Source organism: Camarhynchus parvulus, chromosome Z (genome assembly GCF_901933205.1).
Source record: "Camarhynchus parvulus chromosome Z, STF_HiC, whole genome shotgun sequence".
NCBI classification, from domain to species: Eukaryota; Metazoa; Chordata; class Aves; order Passeriformes; family Thraupidae; genus Camarhynchus; species Camarhynchus parvulus.
This window is the reverse complement of record NC_044601.1, coordinates 51,106,548-51,124,026: the sequence shown is the minus strand read 5'-3', so window position 1 is coordinate 51,124,026 and position 17,479 is coordinate 51,106,548. Positions and strand designations below refer to the sequence as shown.

At 41.9% G+C, this 17,479-nt stretch overlaps 1 protein-coding gene across 1 annotated transcript in view; it reads right to left on the bottom strand.

Moving 5' to 3' along the window:
• The window catches only part of ELOVL7 (ELOVL fatty acid elongase 7), a 31,181-nt gene extending 20,817 nt beyond the window's left edge, over positions 1-10,364 (bottom strand). The window contains exon 1 of the mRNA XM_030968783.1: positions 10,218-10,364. The gene's annotated coding sequence lies outside the window, so the exon portion shown is untranslated. The remainder of the gene's footprint in view (positions 1-10,217) is intronic.
• Positions 10,365-17,479: the final 7,115 nt, after the last annotated feature.

The window sequence follows — 17,479 nt, the reverse complement described above, 5'->3', positions numbered from 1 at the left end:
CTAAACAGAAACAGAAAAGCAGAGCTAGACTTCAGCTTCCAGAGAAGACTCCTCACAAAAAAGGGAACAGGACTCATTACATAGGTAGTAACTTGCTAACCTAGCCAATGCCAATGGAAAAAAAAGTAGACAAGCTTTTTTATTTCCAAAGACATGTCATAACCAAGTAATCAATGGTAATATACCAGTTGGTATTCAGCACTAGGGAAAAAAAAAATTAGACCATAATTTTCACTTGCGGTAGACAAAGACAGGTAGATGGAGCTGTCTTTGTAACACAAAAATACATCAGAAAAGAGTTTTATAGGAAGAGGAGATGGAAAAAGAAAAGTAAATAATTACCTTAAGAACACAATATTCACCTTAAGAAAGAAGAGGTAAGCAACTAAAGTGAAAAGTAATTATTAAAGGAAGAGGTGTTTTTCCACAGTTACATCTTGTGTATAGCATACACTCAGCTCTTGTCACTGTAGTTGCCATGGCAAAACAACATTGCAAAATCAATGCCATTTTATGGAATTTTTATTGCACCAGCTCTACCCTTGCTGGGTTCAGAATATTAGTAAGTAGTAACACTGATAACACCTGTGCAGAGTTGCAACATACTATTTTGTACACCCTCTAATGCAGCAATTTACAGTAGTTGAACTGCTCCCACACCACTCTCCCATGCTGACGTGAGCTAATTTGCTTTACCATTGTTTCCCACTGCCTTGCACTTGCTCAACCTACCCACCCTCTGGGTCCTGGGCCGATATCCTAGGCAGCAAAATAATGCATTCCTTCTGCTCCTATTTTGCTTGCATTGCAGTAGGCAGGCATAAATTTTAAAGGCAGCTGACCTAGAACTGACACCCTCCCTTCCCTCCCCCCTCTTTTTAAGCTTCCATGCACCATAGTGGACATGCTGCTGAGCATTGTAAACATCAGCAACTGCACCCTCCCTGGGAAGCTCTTCCAAGAGAGCGGGAACCAGCTGTGCTGACACCTTTGGCAGTGACCCGCACAGCGCAACGTCAGCTCGGGGACATGTGACACGGGCACAGTGACAGGTGGTGGCAGAACTTTGGGGTGACAAAAGCCACTTTAAAGGAAATGTCCTAAGTGCTTTTTAAACTAAGGTCTCAGAACACTCCTCCTACCCAAGAAAGCATGCTGACAGTATCATTAAAAAGCTGCTGCTCCCACTTCCAGTCTTGGCACATGTACTTTTTGGAGCACTGCAGGAAGCAACTCCACTGCCACATCCTAAATCCTCCCAGTCCAGAGCTGGTAATTTATACAGCTGCAGCTAGAAGTTTCAAATCACTGAGGATTATGCAGGGAGGTATACAGGACTTAGGTTGTTGTTGTTGTTTAAATTAACATTCTTCAGCATGATGAAAGGTTTGGTTAATCACTATGAAGTGCACTCATGAGTATTAGTATCAGGCAACCCATGAAGGCACATTATACCACTGTTTGGAGACACAGGCCTCTCAGTCAGAACAACTAAATAGAGCAGTAAAGTCAATTTCTCATGGCACTCAATTTTTTATTTCTACATCCCAAAGAAGACCTCCACTTAAAAAAAAATAATAAATAGGTAATTAACTTACACTTACACATGATCAAAGTTACTGTGGAAGGGAAAATGTGAAATACAAGCTTCTGAAATGGAAAAGCCAAATGTTTCTACTATACCTCATACTCAATGGAGGAATCACAATGGGGTGGAGAATGGAAATGGGCAGCAAATAGGCATCTGAAGTTTAAGGATAACTGGAGGAAATTACCCCACAGGCTCATCCTGAAGTCAAAGCCACTTGCATTGTGATTATATGTTGAATCCAGAGATGAATGCATGGAAATTAGTACATTTTAAACCCCCACTTGATTCTATTCAAAATTTGAGTAAGTTTTTGGGTACCACTCCAGCCATCCTGCATGTTGCTTACACTACTTGCCTGATAACTTTCCCCAGTACCTTTTGCTTTTGAGATGACTCACCCGTTGGAGGCAGATCCAGTTTGGCAGCTTGGGCACATGGGGTGAACACAAGAATGGGAGCACCTTTGCTTTCACACAGGGCTAGCAGCAGTTTCAAAAATACTCTTTTCCACTTGCTATGCAGATACCCCTCTAAGGACTAAGGAAGTGCTGGACTTTCAAAGGGTTCTTCTGACAGACTTGGAGGTCAGAACTCAAGAAACAGTACAGAATAGGAATATTCATGTTTGCCTATAAGTATTGGAGTGAGGAAACATCCAGACACAGTGACCCAGAGCAGGCAAAGGCCTATAGGAACTAAAGAAAAAGGCTGCATGGGCAACACAATGTTGCATGGACAGTATTCAGAAAACAGCCTAACCTCAACAGCTCGCATGAAAGCAAAATCATCCATTACTTAAAAACATTAACTGGTTTGATCTGCAAAAGTATATAATAAGATTTTTTTAAAACCAGATCTTGTTATGAAAATTCAGCTTTAAAATATATAAATTTTTCATTCAAATTCCAAGAAATTAATACGCAAGAGTTTACAGAACAAAGTGCAAAATAGAGGTTGATATTATGGGCAAAGATACCTTAATGACTATACACAGCTGTGAAGGCATACATCTGCTCCAGATCTAGTTATCTAGACCTTAGTTTCTTTGCTAAGAGGGATTTCTAAAAGTCTTCATTATTTTGCACTTCCTGGAAGCTCAAGAACAGCACAAAAAGCAGCACTGTGCAGGCCATGAGTTTGTAATTCAGAGCTTTTTTAAATCAGCCTGGAACACCAAACAGTAACTTCACAGAGAAGCAGAATCAAACAACACATCCATGCACAAGTTTAATCACAGGTATGTAAGGATTTTTCCATCTTCTATCATATTTTCCACTACCACAATAAAATGTACTTTTAACCATCTTTCCAATTGCTTGGAGACCACCTAGGATCACAAGACGTCTCTGCAGTTTAAAATACAACAGTTCATCCAGACAGCATGGAGGAATGAACCAGCTATCTCTGGGCAAGGCAACAGCACTTTTTTTGTCCTCTTTTCGATCCTGAAACATTGCCAAATATAAATAGCTTAAAAAAAAAAGAGATCCCATCAACAAAGTGCATTAGGCAATGGATATGCAACATCAGAATAACACAGGAGACAATAATACTTCCAACAAAGAAGCTTGGCAAGCAGCAGAGTACTCAGCCTAATACTAATGTTCCTTTAAAACACCAGTATACTAGAAACAGACAAGTGTCTAACAGTCTACTCAGCATGCTACAGCAGTAAAACAGAGTAAAACTGGACTGTCTCCAATACAAAAGAAAATTAGACTTATGTATAGCTATGCATTTAAGTTATCAAAAATAGTCTATTTGACATACAGGTTTCAATGCCTTGCAGGAGAGATCAGTCAGTGGGTTTGGTTCACTCTCTGTATGAAGTTCTCAGCTCCCAGAGAAAAAGGGGCATGTCTTCTACCAATCAACACAGAAAAGCTGCAAACAAAATCAAAGTGTTATGTGCTGGTTCAATACTCCAGTTAATAAGCAAAACTAGCAGGCCACATCCCCCTTTCTGAACCTAAAGCAAACCCATAGCCCTCATCATGAAAGCAAACCTGGTTTGCTTCTACTCTTCTTCTGCTTCACTTCACAATGACTCTATTGCTCACACTTAAGCCAAACAATTTGCTTTTGCACATATTCTTTGTCTTACATATACATTATTTAGGTGCAGGTTCATCCAGCTGACTATATCCAAAAAGTGTGATGCCATCCCACTGACTGGAAAGGAAAACTGGATCTCTTCCCACTGCAGTCATCTCAAAGAATGAGCCAAGGTCATATAATTTCATGGTCTGTAAAAGTGACTCCCTCACTTATCACAGAAGTCTTTCTAGATTCAATCAGGTGTGATGCTTCAGCACCTTGGATGAAAGCAACTGATGAAATATCACATTTTACAACAATATGCGTAAACTCTCTACAGGATAAAAGCAAGAACACCAGATTGCACAATTTCCACACCTCCAGAGGCAATTTTCCGTTCCCTACTTTTAAATGTAGTTCAAATGGGTTACATGAGATGTTCAGTTTTAAAATAAAATAGCAACCTCATTTCAAAACTGGGAAAAATTCTAGAGCAAACCAGAACTCAACATGGTCCAGTCCATGTTCAGGAACATTTTCTCCACAACTTTCTGATAAGCTTCCCCTAACTGATTAAGTGGTTCACTTTGGTTTGCAAAAAGCTGTTTCAGGATGATCTGAAATTCAGATGGAGAATACTTACCCCTTAAGATTTCAAGCAGTCATTAAAGGACTAGTTGAAGAGAGGCACAGAGTATTCTAATGGCACCTGTATTTTACATTCCCTCCTCTCTTTCTAAAATCTGCCATGCTCCTAGTTAGAAGTTAAACTGGGTGAACCTTCTAAACATCTAAGAGCTATGGCATGAGGCTATTTACGGTCTTGTCGTAAAGTTTTTTTTCCTTTTTCATGTAAAAACAAACTTAAGCAAACTCCCTAACAACTAGACTTGTTACAGAACAACAGGTGCTACAGAAACAATACTGTCAGCACAGCAGAAATAATGAGAGTGATTGTAACAAAGCTTTTGAGAAGTGCACCTTACAAGTAGTTTTATGAAAGGTTTCATTTCAAAGTTGACAGTGAACATTTGAGTTTGCTTCATTATCCTCTTGGCTTTGATCAACTGTATATTCTACAATACTCATTCACAAGAGACAAAGGGGGACAGGGCACTTCCAAAGTAATAATAATAGTAGTAATAATAATTTCATTAAGCTTGTCACATCCCTTCTGTACAGTTAAAGACTAAAAAGTGAATTTTTTTCTTCAACACTGAACAAACAAGCTAGAACTCTGACTACAAAATGATAAAGAATGTATTTAATCTAGATTTTTTCCAACTGTACATTTAAACTAACACAAAAGAGATTGTTGTGGATGTTAAGAATGCAAATACTGTAAAACACACTGTTCTCTTGCAATATACTTGAATCCAAGTAATTTTCACCTGTACAAAAGGAAACCTTGCCAGCTACTACTTCTCTGAACTGATTACAGACATTTCCACATGACCATCTCCGTCTATTCATAATGCCACAACTTTCCTGAAAGAAAGAGCACAGTACCAATGTGAACCATTCCCATACTCTAAAAGCATACAGAGAACAACTGAATCAGGTTTTTGTGACTTGGCTTTAAGTCATTTCAGGACTGATGATACAATGCAAATTATTTCCAAATCAACAAACTGATCTTTGTGAGTCAGAGTCCAGCAAGAGTCGTCCCCTTCTTTTGTTAGAAAACAAAGAATAAAAGGAATAGAGTAAGCTATATTTTTATCTCAGGCACAGCCATGAACCCTGAATGCCATCACTGGGATCGGAGCATTCTCTTGAATTCCAGCCTATGAGATGCCTGTTGAAACTTAGCAGCTTTTTGCACAGTACGTCCTATTTCTTTGCACAGGGTTTTGCAGTGCACTAGACAAACTTATGCTCACATTCACATGCATTTAGTAAGGCATTGCTTTAAAAAAAAAGAAAAAAAGTCTTTGAATAGAGGTTCCAGGCACAGAGCCGAATGTGCAAGGCCCATATCAATATAAAACATAATCCAAACTACAAAGAATTCACAATACAATTAAACACAGGCAGGCAGCGTGTAGGAATTCATAAAGCTGCTACAAGCAGCTTCTCTTGAGCACAGCCTGCTCAAGCAGAGCAAGTCTGGCTGTTTACAGGGTAAGTTTGCAATTAGAAGAGCACTTTTAATAGTAGCAACGTAATTTTAATCAACCTCTCTCCACATTACTCATACCTGCTCCTATGTCACCCTTGACTTCTGCTGGAACAACCATTTTTCTGGCTGCATAATAAAACAGATTGGGAAACAGATCCAGCACAGGAGAGCAAGCCTCACAGAATAAGAAAGGGTTTTTTTTTAACCCAGACTGTTTCCTCAGTGCTTTTTAGCACCAGATTTCACCAAGAAATACTCCAGCCCAAAAGAAAAGTGACACAAGAAGCACATGCAAAGAAAAGCATGTGGAATAAGAGAAATGTTGGTGAAACTGCAGCATCAGGCTAAGTAGGTATCTCAAGCAGAGTGGAAGTAAGGGTTCATGTGTTTGCTGCTTTTACCCTGGCAGAGTTAAAAGGGGCAATCTGAATACCATTGCTCCTAGCAAATAAGGTGATTCATAGAGTTTACTGACACCTGTATTTGTCCTCCTTGTGACATCTGTGCCTCTCTGCAGGTGGAAGCCAGAGTTTGCTTTGGGCCGGATAAGCTTCACAAGTAGTTTTCAAGAGATTTGTGTGCTACCTCAGGATTTTGAAATTAAATGCTACTGAAATTCAATTCCTTAGACTCTCATCAAGAACCAAGATAACAATTAAAGACACTTAAATCTGTGATTCTCTAAACTGTTTATTCATCTCACATTACTCCATTCACGAACCACTTATAGGTGTTTTCTAATAAACATCTTCAGTGATAAATTGCTTTGTGTAGCCATCATAAGCGGGCAGAACGAAAAAACAAAAAACATGCAGAAGAAAAAAAAAGACATCTTGACAGACACATTGAAAGCACATTTTACTTTCTGAATTCATTAAAAATAGAAAAAAAAATTACCAAAAAACAAAATGAAAACCAACCAATTATTCAATATTTGCATGTCAATGGTCAGCATTAAACACTGAAACCAAAGACAAGTAAAGATAAGAAACACCCAACTTATTCTGGTGTCTCTCATCAGTGTAAACTCACATACTTAACTTTTTATGTTTTGGATTTCAACTAAATGTCATATACATAGAAAAAAAATCTTAACTGCTACATCACTGGCAACTTTGCCAAACTTTTGGCAAATTCGAAATGTGACAACAGGCACTTAAATTACTGCATGTCCCTCTAGCTTTACAGGTACCCTTTAAACTGAGATGTTTAAAAAAAGTACAATCAGTTTACAAAATTAACTACTAGATTTGTTAATTCTTTTGTTCTAATAACCTCATATTTTTCAGGAGTAAAAGGTTTTGTTTCCACCCTGCACTTGCCCTTTACATGCAGCAGTGAGCCTCGGTAGTGGGTGAGGTCCCAGGGCAAGCACATGGGACTTGCTCCCTAGCACTGTGGAACAATGCAGAGTAGCCATTCAGCTTTCAGGGCAGCTTTCAAGCAAAGACCAACTTCCCTTTAAGTACTCAGGCCTACAAAACTGCTGCTTTAAGTTAACAATCCGTAAACTGCAGTAGACAAAAACATACCTAAGTCTGCCATTTCTTGAATTTAATACATACTTGAGCAACAAGAAACTGATAAAAACTCTGCCCATGTGCCACGTGCTGTGACTTCATGAAAGAAAACCAGAATAGTGAAGAGCTGCAGTGAGGGACAGAGGAATAGTGACGGAAACAAGTATTTCTTCCTTTCCAGCTGCCCAGGCTTTGAGAAGCAGCCTAAAGTTTCAGACATCCATTAGCCTGAAGAGAATATGAGTGTTGGGCTACAACATTATTTGTATAAAATATGCTGTGCCACTGAAGATGTCAACTGTCCATATTTGCCTATATACTTATAGCTCTACTATCCGTATTTTACAAGACATCCTTGATCCACTTCAGGCAAAGCAACACAGTTGGTCTAAACCCATAACTGATATCTACACCATCTTATGTGTCTTTCAGCATACCAGACTTCACCAGGAAAATTATGGGGCAGCAGCCTCTGACTGCCATGTGAAGCAGCCATCAGGCAGGGAGAGATGCCACATGAAGTCTGCCATGCTAGATCCACAGTACAACAAACACAATTTCACAAGCAGCTAATGAAGATCCATAAAGGGATCTTGGCTCCCTTCCACCTCCTGCCCTTGAACATGGCACAGAGATGACATTTTTCCACTTCCCCCACCCCACACATGCCTCCCATGCCCATCCCATGCACTGCTTATGCCTCTGCCTCACTCTGCAGCTGCCCACACCTCCAGAAATTTGTGTGTTAGGCAACCAGATATGGGCAGGCCAGAGGAAGCAGACATACTGCGCAGAAGCAGCTTCAAGAGGAAGAGCAGAAGTCTACAGTGGGGGGAAAAAAAGATTGCCAGTTCATTGCGGTGGAGAGAAACCAAGTCAGGAAAGGCACAGAGAGGCACGGGGTGCACACTTGGCAAATGCCATCAAGTCATGTCAAGATACAAAAACGCCCCTGATTAGTTCTTTTACTGATATGCCGCCAGTTGATAGGGATTTCATGGTATTTCCTGAGTTTCATAATGAGTTAAATCCTATTTGGCTTGTATTACTTGACTAATGCTGTGGCATCTTTCCCAACACATTCCATGAATATTGCTTCCTGTACCAGAACCTGTCTTGCTCTACCAATAAGTTCTAAATAGAAAGATCACATTATATTGAAACAGCATAAAGTTGCATTATTCTGTATTATCAACAGAGGTGCTGCCTAGCAAGAATTTCAAAGAATCATAGAATGGCCTGAATTGGAAAGATCACCTAGTTCCAAACTCCTGCCATGGCCAGGGACACCTTTCACTAGACCACGTTGTTCAGAGCTTCATCCAGCCTGGGCCTTTCAGGGATGGGGCATCCACAGCTTTTCGGGGCAAACTCTTCCAGTGCCTCACTTTAAGCCTATGTTTCTCTAGGTTTTCAAATCCTAGGTCTTTGTACATTTTCTTCAGGTAAACATGTGAGTACAAGTGCTCCCACTCCTCAGGGAAATGTTTTCAGGGTACATCCACACTGCCTAATGCCATGTCAATACACCATGATTCCACCTCTACCTGAGGCAGCTCCAAGGCAGCCTGAGTGTGTTCTGGGCAGCACCCCAAGTGTTGAGCAGCAGAATAAATCAGACAGCATGTTCCCAGGCTGCTCCCAACAACCAGAAAAACTTGTTGAAACTTCTCCCACATGGTACTACTCAGTACAGACCTACACATGGGTCTGGGAAGACCTGAATTACAATGAAGTAAAGAAGAGAGTATCCATACATGCCAGTAAGTTTTCTGGTTTGTCTGAACAACTTTAATTAACATACCTTGATTTCCTATGCAAGCAAAAAAAAAAAAAAAAATCAGTAAGAGCTGGTTTGCTGCCTCACTATGACTTTTCAAGCATCACATTATCCTGTCCTGGCGACAGCAACAACCAAGACCCAACCAAAGTTTCAATTCAAAACGTATTTACAAATTAAGTATCCACAAACTTACAATTCTATAACAAAATACATGACAGCTACAGTTGCAAAGGACAGGTAAGTCTAAGAGGCCGTTCCAATGTAGCCTCATCAACCCCCCACAACTGCCACAGACCTGCCTCCTTGGCTCCTGGCCTCACTGTCTATGCGGCCAGTCCTTAAGGACAGACCTGCCCCACGGGGCAGCAAAGGTGACCTGTCTCCAAAGACGAGGAAGGCAGCAAGCCAGACAGCCACCCTTTCAGTTTGCCAGACAACCCCTGGCTAGACATCACCCCTCCAGCCCCACATTTTAATATCACCATCTTAAGCACATGGGCCACACCTCTCCCCTGACTGCCTCCAACCTTCACCCTTGAGGAGAAAAACCTCCGTTTCTTGCTGCCTGGGATCACCCTTTGGGACCAAAAGCTGTGGGAAGAAAAAAGCATTTTTCAACAATAAGGCCCCTGATGTAGTGGGGCCCTGCACATGCCACGATGTAAGTTGTTCTTCATGACACGTTCTGTTCATGTGAGGCATAGCCACAGGTCCTTGAGAGACAGGCACCGGGAGGTGTGGGGCACAGCCAGAGGGTTTGGAGGAACAAGTACTGCTTAGTGCCAGACCCGGTGAAAGGGTTTAGGGGCACAGACACGGTGCGGTGTAGCGCACAGTGAGAAAGCTTGGAGGCAAGGCACCGCAGGGTGAAGTACACTCAGTGGGGCTGGAGGAGGAAGCACCACAGGGCACTGCCTGAGAGTCTGGAAGTATGGCACAGGAGGGTGCGGACAGAGAGAGGGATCAGGGATGCAGGTGCACCCAGAGGACGAAGGTGGGGAGCAAAAAAGCTGAGCGCGGAACAGACAGGGGTTTGCGGAAGAGAGAAGAGGTACGGGAGCAACCAGGGAGTCAGGGAGTTTGAAAGGAAGGAAGGCAGGAGGCAGCCCCAGACCCGTCCCGTCCCGCCCCGCCCAGCCCTGCACGCCCCAGCGCGGGACAGACCCTGCGGAAGAAGGCTCCTGCTCCCGGGATCGCCGCGCTGCCCCGCGCTCCGGTTTCCCGCTCCCGCCGGACCCACTCACGTGGCAGCGGCGCGCCCCACCTGTCCCCGCACCGCCGGGCGGCAACTGCGCGGCGGCACCGCGCGGCCCGCGGGAGGGCGCGGAGGGGGCGGCCCGCACTGCCCCGCTCCGCCCCGGCACCGCCCCCGGCACCGCCCCCGGCACCGCCCCGCTCCGCCCCTCGCCCCGCCCCCCTCCGGCACCGCCGCGCCCGGGCAGACCTCCGTGCTGCCCTGCGCTCTGCCTTCGCACCGCCCCGCACGTCTCAGTCGACCGGGGCTCAGGGCCAAGGGTTGGGAACCTTCGCGAGCGAGACCAGAGAAGGCCGCAAGTGCGATCCGAGAGTTGGAGCACTTCCCCTGTGAGCAGAGGGAGTTGGGGCTGTTCAGCCTGAGGAGAAGTCTTCAGGGAGATCTTACAGTACCTTTTACTGCCTCAGCGGGGCTATAGGAAAGATGGGGAGGGACTTTTAACAAGGGCATGTAGTGATATGACAAGGGGGAATGGCTTTAAACTGAAAGAGGGTAAATTTAGATTGGATATTAGGAATAAGTTCTCCATTGTGAGGCTGTTGAGGCACTGGCACAGGTTGCCTAGAGAAGTTGTGGATGTCCCATTCCTGGCAGTGTTCAAGGCCAGCCTGGAGAAGACTTCTGAACGACCTTGTCTGGGGAATGCTGTCCTTCCCCACAGCAGGTGGCTGGAAATAGGTGCTCTTCAAGGACCCTTTCAAGCTAAACTGTTTGGTAGTCCTGTGACAACTGGTTTTCTAACTGTTGTGGTACCCACTGGTGTGGTGTTAAGGGGTTCTTCAAATGCCCTTAGATCTCAATCTCACTAGCATGAAGGAGTGAAAACTGCAATGTAGCTTCTTGGTGTTGCTTTGGGATCCGCGGCAGCTAAGTGTCACCCAAGGCAACACCAGGAAAGTGTAAACATTCCTTTTTTAAAAACAAAACACAACCAGCCAGCTTTGGCTCACTGCTTTTGGGAACACTCCCACCCCAAAAAATGCAGTACTCCTCTCTTAGAGGGTGTTCAGCATGACAGTAACTGTCCCCAGTGACTCCCATCTAGACAAGTATGGGGCATAAAGAAAGGTAACCGGGAATTTCTAGTGTGTAAACAGGTGCATCATTTTAGTTGGTCTATCATTTTAGTCCACAAAAGGCTAGAAATTACAGCTTTTTGAGATGGTTAGCATGGAGATGATTGCTTGAGTCAAAAGACTGCAAAAACAATGAGTAGGGAGAGGATATGAAGGCAACTTGAAGAAAAGAGGCAAATTCATTCGAGATGTACAGAAATGCACAAAATGAAGGGTCTGTGACCTAATGCTGTGAAATGAATGCATGGTGAATGTCAATGCAAAGATGCATAAGGAGTCTCTGAGTTGGAGGACAAGAAGAAGCTCAAAGCTCAAACCTGAAGTTTGTGATAACAAGAGGCAGAACCAGCACAGAAAGCTGGTTAAAAGTGTGAAAACATTATGAGAAGCTGACAAATAGATGGCAGGATGTGGAAAACAGTTTGTAACAGAGATCCTGCAGAAGCTCCATAACACTGAGTGATTGATTAGGGTGGGGTGTAGGAAGACGATCTTGTCCTTTAGGATTTGCTTCATGTTTCTATTGGAATTGTTAGGATTATGACAGATTATGAAATCTCTGGGCTTTTGAAAGAATGTCTTAATAAGATCATTGGATTTGGCCAAAAGGCATATGTCAAAATATGATAAACCATTGAGCAATACTGTATGTCTCACCTAGGAGGGGAACAATCACATAACAAAATTAAATCATCCCCTTTTCCCTTCAGCATTCAGAAGTTGGAACCATCTTTTATTTCTTAGTTCAAACCCATATTTTTTGTCTGAAATGTTGGGCAGGAAAAACAAAAAACAAACTTTAGGAACCAACACATCCCTGCTCAGACAGAGTTCTTGGGAGTCTCGAGGGTAGTAAGTCTTGAGACTTTGTCTTGAGGCTTTGTCCAGAGGGATGTGGCTTAGCCAGCAACTAATACTCCTCCTGTGTTGCAAAATCTGTTTTGCCATGTCTGATAGGGCTGCCTTGGCTAAGAAAAAATGTGACACTGGGGTGCATAGTGATAAAAAGTAGGTTACCTGTAGGCTTCAAAAATACACAGCTGTTGTCATTCATGCAAAGAAGAAAAGCAAGCCAAAAAACAACCAGATGCAAACTAACAGCTCTAACACATTTGATGCCAACAGCGCATCAACAGCTTTTCTTTCTTTGGAGCCCATAAAGACAGTAAGAGTCCTTGCTTTCCATGCACTTCAGGAGCAAAAGTAATTTGAACCATCAAGCAAGTTTGTAAATGTTGGGAGAGGACAGAAATAATGGTTGACCTGTTCAGGGTAGGTAAATCATTAACATGAATCAGGAAAAAGGCAGCATGAAGGAGACAGCTGTGCCCTACACACACAAAGAAAACCAAGAAACAGAGACATTTACATTGTAAAAGAGAAGCTAGCAGCAGACAGGTTTTCTCAGTTCTTAGCATGTGAGAGCTGCACATGATATTTACTATAAATTTAAGTAATCTGTTAAGTTCACTACATGCCCCATCCAAGAATAGGACAGGAGATAAACACAGACTCTGGAGACAGCCCAATGGACTTTACAAGATGCTAAAGACACAACTACTAGTGTATGATGAATGAAGAACTGTGCTTGCCATGAATAGTGATAGCCAGTGCTTTACCTTTTTTTTTTTGTCTTACTAGAATCCAAGTAGCTCATATGCTTTGAGAGTCTTTTAGAGACAAGCGCTTGCTAGGGCTGTATTTGAAGCCTTGAACAGCTGATCAGCAGGAGAACCATAGGAACCACTCCCTACTCCACCAACAGTGTTAGCTGCTTTTACTGACACAGTACAAGGTAGTTATCCCAAGAACACCAACAGATATCTGCACACCAATCTTGAAGAGAGATGACAGGGTAACCCAGATTTTGTTGGCAAGCTTTGCTTCTCTGGAGAGCACCTGGTTTGCCTGTGCACTTGTACTGGTGTTCTGAGTCACAACTGCCAAAGCTGTCCGAGGCAGGTTCTGTTGCACGTGGCCAGTCTCCCACAGCCATCACAGCACTATGTTAAGCAGCTGGATTGGCAAAAAAAGGGCCCTCTATGCCCCTTCTCATTTTCCAGTTGGAGTCATTTCAGACTTTTCTTACTGCTTGTTGCAGAAAATATTGCTTCTTCTCCTAACCCTCTGAGCAGAATAGTGCCTTTCATTTAGCTGAGGCTTTCTGATAATTTTTCTGCCCAGGTCTCCTCCAGAACACTATGGAGGCCCCTTGTGTAATGCTGGTAGTGACTTTCCAGGAGCAGTTTCCACACCACAAAGGAATTCTTTCTCAGACATATATCATCAGCTTTTCTGTGGGACACGGTGAGATGACTCAGTCCTGCTCATATCTCTCTGGATGAGCTGAGTTTTGCAGGGAGGTTTCCCCCTCTGTCTGGGGACACAGTCACTGCAGGTGACTGTACAGAAGTGAGTAGGCACTGCTGGGTTTGCATGGCTTCTTGGCATCACAAACACACACAGCATACTCGGCTATTGTCACATCAGCCTGTTTTAATAGCTACATGTTGACCTACATGTTGGGTTCCAGTTTTGACATTTGAACAATAGTGAATTTGATGAACTCTTGCAAATATGACAAACCTATTCAGATATAGAATTTTCCATGTAAACCCACCTGTCTCAAATAACAATATTAAAACCATTATGTCCATAGAAAGTTGGTTTGCCTCTGAGATTGATGTGAGGCAGGAGTGAAGGAAGAAGGTGCCACAAAAGTAGGGTGAATAATGACTGTTGCAAAAATATAAGAAATAATCTTAAGTGTATGAAAAATGTCATTAAAGGGGATGTTTAATAGAAGCAGTGTCATGGTGTTATACATCTCTAATATACATATGTAATATATATATTCTACTACATGTGTATATTTTAAACTTTTCTCGTGATGTATATAGTACAACATATGTAGAATATACTGTATATACAAATAAACTTAGAATGCATGCAAACACATATTATATAATGCACTTTATTATATACACACTGGGCTTCTCAAATGAATACTGGTAGTGACTCACCTCCTCAGAGTGTATTGCTTGAATGCAGGCTGATTGCAACTCAATCTATACCAGGAAGGAAAATTAAATCACCCACAAAAAGTGCATTGCAGTCAGCCAAAGAAGCCTGACTGAACATAATGAGAAAACCAAGGTACAACTGGCCAGCCTGTTCCCAAAAATCATAACCTTGTATCAGCAAATTTTTCATTTTAGTCTGCCCCATGTCTGAAAACTGTGTCTGGAAAAAAGAGTAGGACAGTGGCTGTTCTGGAGCCTACATCTTTCAGCTTTGCACAGATGAGAATTCTAATTCAGATGCTATCTACCAACTGTTTTAAATCTTTCATAAGTCAAATTTTACCTGTATGTGTTACTAACACTGATGGGAGCAAAAGTTTTATCCTGTGGGAACTCACACAGACAAAGCTAAAGGAAGTGGCAATCTTTATAGGATGCTGGAGGGCTATGGGACCTGTTAGCTGTTCCTGGGTGAGAACAGCATGCTGTAATTAATCATAGCCTTATCCTTGAACTGGGTGCATAAACATGTCTAGAAACATAAGCTCCTTTTAGAGAGTAGGAACTCCATGACTCCAGAAGGATGCTAACATGTATCATTAAGAAAAAAAAAAAAAACCCACCACATCAAAACCAAAGGTCAAAAAAGAAGTGAATGTCACCTTTGCAGAACACCTGCACAGTGCTGGTTAGGTTATAGTTGGCCAAGCTGACAGATGCATGCTGTGATGCGATCCACCAGAAGGGCTTAGAGCAGTAGGAAGATCAATAACAATAGGCTACTAGTACGTGTTACACCATTTCCGAATCAGAACAATCAACAAGGATTTTACCTGATTAAAAGTTTGTTTTGGGCTTTTAGAAACAAGCAAGTTAATGAGGCAAACAAAGATAAACCAATATAGCCTGTGGAAACTCTTTGGTGCTAATGAAGATGTAGCTGTCTGTATCATCTCCACATGCCATGTGCTGCACAACATCTGCAAGGGTAAGAAAAAATAAGATCTTCGGTGTAAGCTTGAGTACCTGCTGGTTTGCACTTTAAACCTGAAAGAGACAGACTCTTTATCCCAGGAGCATGTGGTGATACTGCCAGATGTATAAGTAGCTCTCTCTCATATAATTTTCCTATTTCTTCATTAGTGAATCATCACACTCTAGGAGTTCATGGGCTGCCGTGTTCCTTGAACTGGAGGGACAGGTATGCTGACAAAGAGCTCTCTCTCTGCTATGTTCAGTGTCCATGCAAAAGCTTCTACTAATTTTGCCAGATTGTGGACGTTTTGTTGTGAGAATGCATTACAAAGATGGTGCACCTGGGTGAAGGAATGAGAACTGACCTTCAAATCAAAACCCTTGAGTTATTTTACTTGTTTCACACTCAGACCAACAAGGCTCAGGACATAACTTGTAAGGCAACTGAGTGTCAGAGTGAGAAAGAGAAATCTAAAAAACTTTGGAGGAAGCCATTGAAAGTTCATCTTTCCCTGCTCAAAAACCAACTATCTACTTTTTTCTCCTATCCCTTCTCATATTTCTTATGCTAGTGTCCACAAGGACTCCCATAAAAATTGCATAACCTTCCTAACAGTGAAGCAGTTTTTCTTCCCTTTCTCTGCCAGTCTCTGAGATATGAAGAAAAATGAAAGACTAGAAAAGGGAGCTTTATGATTAATTAGAACAAATCCATGGTCCATTCTGCCTTGACAAATACAACATTACTCAAGGAATGCAAAACTGAAGTAAAATCATACCAAGAAGTTACTTTCTAAAATTGATTCTTGATCACATTACATGCACCTAACAATACATTGTGGAAATCTAATCCTTTAATGGATTTTCATTTATTTATTTTTATAAAAGCATTCTGCAGATGGGATTGGGAAGAAAAGCAGGAAAATAAAAGTAAATAAACGGATAATCAAGGGAAAGAGGTACTCAACACATTTCTGGGAATATGGTACAGTTATGCCTGGTAGGACTCCCCATCTGATTTTAGAAAAATAAGGTGTTTTTGTTCCTATTCTCCCCATGACAATTATGTCACCTGTGCTTGGTAAACAGGCCAGAGATTAAGAAGTTACTTTGAAACTGAAGATATAGCTACTGATACTCAAGGAAAGGTAAACCATGGGAAAATAGTTGTGAGACAGACATGCTGTTCAAGACACTCAGTAAAGGAACCATAGGCAAGATATTTTTCAAATGGATTAAAATAAGCACTGCCTCTGTCTAAATTATTGTTCCAATAAATTTAGAAGTGACCAGTTTATCAAATGTAAGAACATGCTAATTTAGTTTAATTTTTGGAGAAAATGCTAAGAAGAATAGACTGGGAATTTCAACAAATTTTTTATTGTGTGGCATATAGTTTGTACTGTCTTGTCATAGCTGGGTTCCACACACAAACAGGTTGATATTGAAACTGAGCATCTTCATTGGCAACATGCCTGACAGACAATTCCTGACAAAGAAGTTGCATAAGCTAATTACTAATCAATCAAACAGAAATCTTTGTTATATTTCATGGCTAATGACACTTCTGTGGTGTCCCATATGTGTAAGACTACCACAGATCAGGCATTTTAAATTAGGCATTTGAAATTAAGCAGAAGAATAAACAACAAAGTAAAACCAACAAACAAGCACCAACCAAAATAAAACAAACAAGAAAAAAATTCTTGACTCATGTATTTGTTTTTCTAGCAGTGTTGCAAAAGGCATAATGGATATCTTTTCTTATGATGCAGAAATGTGGACACCCAATGGCTGCACTGTGCAAACATGCAGTTACATCTGCAACTTATTAAGAGTCACAAACACTCAAAAAGTCACAAAAACTCATCATCTTCCAGTGCATGTTCAGATGGCAGGTGTGCTGCAAAGTAGCAGTGGCAGTCATGAAGAAAATGCTGGAGGAGTCATAGATCTGTTTTAATCTGGAGAGTGAGAGAGCACCATATGCCACCCTCAGTGGGAAAGGCATTCATGTTTCTCTTTGGACTGAGGAAGACACTGATCAGAACAGTTGGATAAACTGCCTGGTAAGATCTTATAAGGACTTACCTGAAG